The following is a 6,345-nucleotide window of genomic DNA, read 5'->3' on the forward strand; positions in this document are numbered from 1 at the left end:
CTTTTCTGGTGGTAATACTACATTTTTACTATACTTTGCAGTAAAAAAAAAAAATTTCCCCTTCACTCATGACGAACATACTGGAATTTCATCATCATTTTATCAGGGAAATATTACAGTGCCTTTTTTTTTTTAATCCAATTATGATTTTTTTCAATGGTTGTTCAATACATTACAAAGGCATCACATATTTTTACCAATAATTGTAATGTTTAAAAAAAAATAATGCGTCAAGGACTTCATATATCTTGGCAATATATCCATCCATCCTTTTCTTCACCGCTTATCCTCACGAGGGTCGCGGGGAGTGCCGGAGCCTATCCCAGCTGTCAACGGGCAGGAGGCGGGGTACACCCTGAACTGGTTGCCAGCCAATCGCAGGACACATCGAGATAGACAACAGTTGGCAATTTAAGAGTGTCCAATTAATGTTGCATGTTTTTGGGATGTGGGAGGAAACCGGAGTGCCCGGAGGAAACCCACACAGGCAGGCACAGGGAGAACATGCAAACTCCACACAGGCGGGGCCGGGGTCGAACCCGGGACCTCAGAACTGTGAGGCCAACGCGAAAGTGGCTCCGCTTCTGATGCAAAAATAGAATTCCAGCATGGATCTCAGTGGATCTCGCCCCCTTCTAGGCTGTCCCGCAAGAAGCCAAATGCAACTTTAGACCCCAATCGTTGCTCAGATTCCCCTCGGCTGCCACGTCAGCTCTCCCGGCCTGAGTCATGTGTGATCTCGCCTTGTTCCCTGACTTTTTTGCAGATAATGGCTCTCGACCACCATGTTTGTACGCAAGGTCCTTTTTTAAAAGTCTTATTTTACTTCCTCCACACGATCACCCCAAAGCGTTTGCCGTTTATCAGGTGGATGTCGGTGCTCTTGGGTGGTTAGCATGAAGACGCCATTACCATTGTCCCTTTTTTTTTCTTTTTTTTTTTGTATGCACTCCCAAAAGCTTTTCTTCAATTGGCTTGTCGAGTCAGCCAGTAGGTGTAACGTACACCCACTTTTTCTCCCCGTAAAATGCAATAAATACATTTGGGTGTTCAGTGCGCGGCTAAAGAGAGAAGCCGATCTCCATCGCGGCGCAGCCAAGGCCGCGGCCTCCGGATGAGGAAGCGCTTCTATTTTTAAGATTTCAAATCACGTTCTGCCGAGGTTTCGTTTTGTCGCGGAAAGTCGCAGGCAATTCGAGACCCGCACGCGGGTGCTGAAAGTGAGCATTCCTCACGGATCCTGTGAACTTTTCCCCGTGCTCCTGGCTTGTATCTGTTAGCGTCAGGTGACGGGAAAAGCAGACAAGGGCACCGAGAATAACAGGAAGAGATAGCAAGAATTACCAGTGGGTGGAAGCAAAGCCTCCGTGCACTCTTGTGCAATTTTCTACTTTCTTGCTTTCCATTTGTTTAATTAAATGCGCTCACATTGCAGATGGTTGGAGTGCTAAAAATATGGATTTCCCTCTGGAAATTGTACATTTTCACACTTGAGGTCTTTGGATGGTATTTCCACCTTTTGCTGTATTTAAATGCTCTCTATATCATGTCTTTTCCAAAGCCCTGATTCTTAAAACATTTATCCATCTATTTTCTTAGCTGCTTATCCTCACAAGGGGTGCGGGGAGTGCCGGAGTCTATCCAAGCTGTCAACGGGCAGGAGGCGGGCTACACCCTGAACTGGTCGCCAGCCAATTGCAGGGCACATTGAGACAATCCGTCGCTCTCACAATCGCACCTTGGGGCAATTTAAGAGTGTCCAATGAATGTTGCATGTTTTTGGGATGAGGGAGGAAATTGGAGTGCCTACCCAGAGAAAACCCACGCAGGCACGGGGAGAACATGCAAACTCCACACAGGCGGGGCCGGGATCGAACCCGGGTCCTCAGAACTGTGAGGCCAATGCTTTACCAGCTGATACACCATGACACCTTCTCAAAACATGAATCAGTGAAATTGTTTGCATCCATACACCCTGAACAATTTGGCTCGGTTTGCTTTGAAAAACTGCCACATCGACGTCAGGAAATATTTCCCAATATGAGGTCACCACACGTTTGTTAAAGATAAGCCTTTAAAAAAAAAACGGTTGCATTTCGTCCAATAATGAACGTCGTTACCAACTGCCCCCGGAGTCATTTTTACACTTTTGTCAGCTCCGCAGTTGCCATGACGACGTGGATGGCCGAGCATACCGCGGTGACTCATGCGCTTATGGTTCTGCTTTCGACTTCAGGTCTGCAACGTGAATCGTGCATGACGGGTTACAAAATTCTTCCAGTGGAGGAAAAAGGTGGTACGTTTTGTCACGGAAGGCTGACTTTAAAAATGGCAGACTGTAGTTATGGCATGCAGTATGAAAGTTAAATATGTGCCACCAGGATTTCAATTTTAAATGCCACAGGAAACAGCTACAATTCGCTGTCTAAAAATTCACCGTCCGTGCCGGCAGGCAAGGTTACTTCCGGTCGGAACCAAACAGCCAGCCAATCGCAGTTGCGCTTCCTTAGTCACGTGACGTCACATACTAAGAAAGCGCAACTGCGATTGGCTGGCTGTTTGGTTCCGACCTGAAGTAACCTTACCTGGTGGCACGGACGGTGAATTTTAGACACCGAATTGCAGCCAGTTGAATTAACATTGAAAAGTTCCACTGAAATATAACGATTGGAAATATGATCACTTGACATTTCAAATTCAAATCCTGGTTAGCACGTATTTACTCCCAGACTTGAGCTTTGCGGGGTTTCAACCCTTGACAAATGGTTGCATTTGGGATAAAGCGCTTCAAACTGCTGCAAATTGTTCAAAGCATGGTAGACATTCAAACATTTGGCAGCATTTTTTTTTTTTGTTTTTTGGGAAATGATTTAATAAGAATGTAACTTTGCATCTGTCGCAAATATACTGTGTGGTTTATAATGCAATGGTATCTGTCAGTTATTTTACTAATGTACTGCAAATTGACCTTGGGGAAAAAAGTGTATGAATGTTGCACTTCTGTTTTAAAATGTTGCTGCCGATCGGTAAAGCCTGGATGCCAACTGTATTTATGTATATAATTTCAATAACGCTATCAGTCACTAAAGTTCCACTGCCATGAAATGAATGATTTTTAGTATGTTGTTAGTGGAAAAAAACAGCACCCGGTATGGACCCATCCGTTTTTTTCACCACAAAACATGATTTTGACGTACGTGGCTTTTTGTCACTCCCGCCATGAAAATCTTCTCGAGGGATTTTTTTTTTTTTTTCGACAAGAAGCAGGAAGTAATGTACAGGGCAGTTTCGCACTCAGGCGGTGCTCGTATGTTTCTATTAGTTTTACCTGCGGGAAGCTAGCTTCATTCGTGTTAGCCAAAATGCCGGCTCGTTGTATTGCTGGATATTGCTCGAACACTCGGGATGTGGTTTGGCCGTGATCCGCGTATCCTCTAAATATGGCTCGAAACGATAGGGTACTATCGCCCCGGCCACTTCACTCGGTTGTGAGATGTTCTCTTCTTCGAAAAGAGGTTCCGTGTCAGGAGAGGCGTGTTCGTCTCCCATAGTAGGTGGCACAGCGTGTTTTCAATGGCGAATGTCCCAGTGTGATGTCACGGACAGATGATGCAGCCAATATGGCGACAACTTGGATGTCGAGTGAGACTTCCGCAACTTAGCACATGGATGACGCGCTCTCTGCTCATATTTATTTTTTTGGATCGACATTGAAGTGAATAATGTTATATGCAATTTTCATTACAATATCTATTTGAGGATGTTTATCGGGAGGACACTTGCCCTTTAAATGAGTTCTTACGAGCATGAAGCTGTATGCTCTGTTGCCCAAGACTGAATTACTTTCCGGACAAGTAAGACCGGCTTTGCATTTGAGCTCCTTTCCTCTGACTTCCACCAACCACAAGCAAACGTTACTCGCTCGAAGTCAAACTTGCATTAAGGTGATCGCCCCCCCCCCCCAAAAAAAAAAAAAAAAACTTCTTGTACGGATGTGCTGCCGCGTCAGCCTCACTGCGTTTTTTTCAATTCAAACTGCAGCCGGCAACCTTTTCGTCACGTCGGCTGAGATTTAAAGCCTATTACGGTGGCTCGTATATCCCAGCGAGGTTCACCGAGCGACGTGGTCGGGTCACGGCCTGGAATGTGTGACATCACTTCCCGAAACGGAGGGACCTGCAAATAGCCCACCTCAACCGCCGAGTCCAACGCACCCGTGCGCGGCCATTGTGGTGTTGCTTTTTTTTCTTTCGTCAAATGATGAATTGAATGCAGAGAAAATTGACGCCGGGAAACCGGTTGCATTTAGACTGACCCAATTCTAACTCTCCAAGGCGCTACTCACCCATCCCCACTGATTTAAAGTAATACGTGTCATGTAATATGTAATTACAATGTAATACTGTAGCTCAAGTCTAAACCAAGGATTCCCGTCATGTCGGGGTGATTTCATCCCCCTCATTAAGGATGTTGATGGGGTTGTAAAACAAAAAACTGCGGTTTAAAAAAGTTTGGGGAAGCAGGGGGCGTACACTTGTGCTCCTTGTGAACTAATTCCAAGACTGCAAAGTGACAATTGTAGGCTGTCCAGGACTAAAGAGGGAAATTCACACTAGCAACCTTGAACTTTTCCATCCATTTTCTATCACACCTTCATGCTGTATCATTTTAAGTATCTCCTCATTAAAGGCCCTCAACGCCCCACCCCCTTCCGTCTCACGCGGTGTCCCCCAAGGCTCTGTTTTTGGTCCCCTTTTTTTCCCCCTCCCATACATTTGTTTCAAGCGATCCCTAAACCATCCTCTTTCACCTTAGAAACAGCCATCCATTCATTTTCTAAAGAACTTGTCGTCATTCAGGTCACGGGTATTTCCCAGTTGACTTCACAAGAAAGGCTCGGTGCACTTTGGACTGGTCGCCACCCAATTACAGAGCACATGCAGACAATCGCTCGCTCCCGTTCGTTCCAGGGGAGAATTTAGAGTGTTCAATTAACCCGAGATGCACGTTTTTAGGATCAGGGACGAAGCTAAAGTACCCGTTGGAACCCACACAAACACAGGGAGAAGATGCAAACGACACACAGCAAGTCTGGAACTGAAATTCAAACCGCGACTGAACTGAGAGGCAGACATGCCAACCACGACTGCATTCGCTGCCCACGAGCAAACCACCGAGTCCGAGATATGCTTGAAGAATGTAATTTTTTGAGGGCAGTGTCTACGAATAATGTACCGTAATGTACTATGATGTCACATGCTCAATTAAAAAAAAAAAGGAGCCACGGTGGAAATGTCTGTTGAAAATATTTAAACAGAAGTACAAATCGTGTCCAAAAAAAAAAAAGCTAAAATAAAAGAAAGTCACTCTCTGAAAAGATGTTGATGATGGTGTGATGTCACCAAATGAGTATAGCGACTGGCTTGGGCACATACGAGGGCAAAGTTTGAGATAAAATATCCATTCATCCATTTTCTTAGCTGCTTATCCTCACAAGGGGTGCGGGGAGTGCTGGAGCCTATCCAAGCTGTCAACGGGCAGGAGGCGGGGTACACCCAGAACTGGTCGCCAGCCAATCGCAGGGCACATAGAAACAGTCACAATCACACCTAGGGACAATTTAGAGCGTCCGATTAATGTGCCATGTTTTTGGGATGTGGGAGGAAACCGGAGTGCCTGGAGAAAACCCACGTAGGGACGGGGGAGAACATGCAAACTCCACACAGGTGGGGCCGGGATCGAACCCTGAACCTCAGAACTGTGAGGCCAACACTTTTCAAGTGCGACACCGAGCCACCAGATAAAATACATCACGACACAAAAACAAACGGCGAAAGTTCGTCTCCTGACTTCAGTGAGCAATTCAATTACATAATTCTGACCAGTAAATGAATAACTACGGCTCACAATTTAGTTTTTCCCCAACAAAACTTATTTTGAGGGGAAACTTTAACAACTCTAAAATAAAATGTGACAGTTTACCTTGAGCAGTTTTATTGAACATAATTGCCTTAGCCATGGTGGCTCAGCTGGTAAAGCAGTTCTGAGGACCCGCCGGGTTCAATCCCGGCCCAGCCCGTGTGGAGTTTGCATGTTCTCCCCGTGCCTGTGTGGCTTTTCTCCGGGTGGGCTCTCCGGTTTCCTCCCACATCCCCAAAACATGCAACATTAATTGCCCGTAGGTGTGATTGTGAGTGCGGCTCTTGGTCTCGATGTGGCCTGCGATTGGCTGGCAAACCAGTTCAGGGTGTACCCCGACCTCCTGCCTGTTGACATCTGGGATAGGCGGCACTCCCCGTGACTCTTGTGAGGATAAGCGGCTAAGAAAATGGATGGATGAATGGA

Source organism: Syngnathoides biaculeatus, chromosome 5 (assembly GCF_019802595.1).
Source record: "Syngnathoides biaculeatus isolate LvHL_M chromosome 5, ASM1980259v1, whole genome shotgun sequence".
NCBI classification, from domain to species: domain Eukaryota; kingdom Metazoa; phylum Chordata; class Actinopteri; order Syngnathiformes; family Syngnathidae; genus Syngnathoides; species Syngnathoides biaculeatus.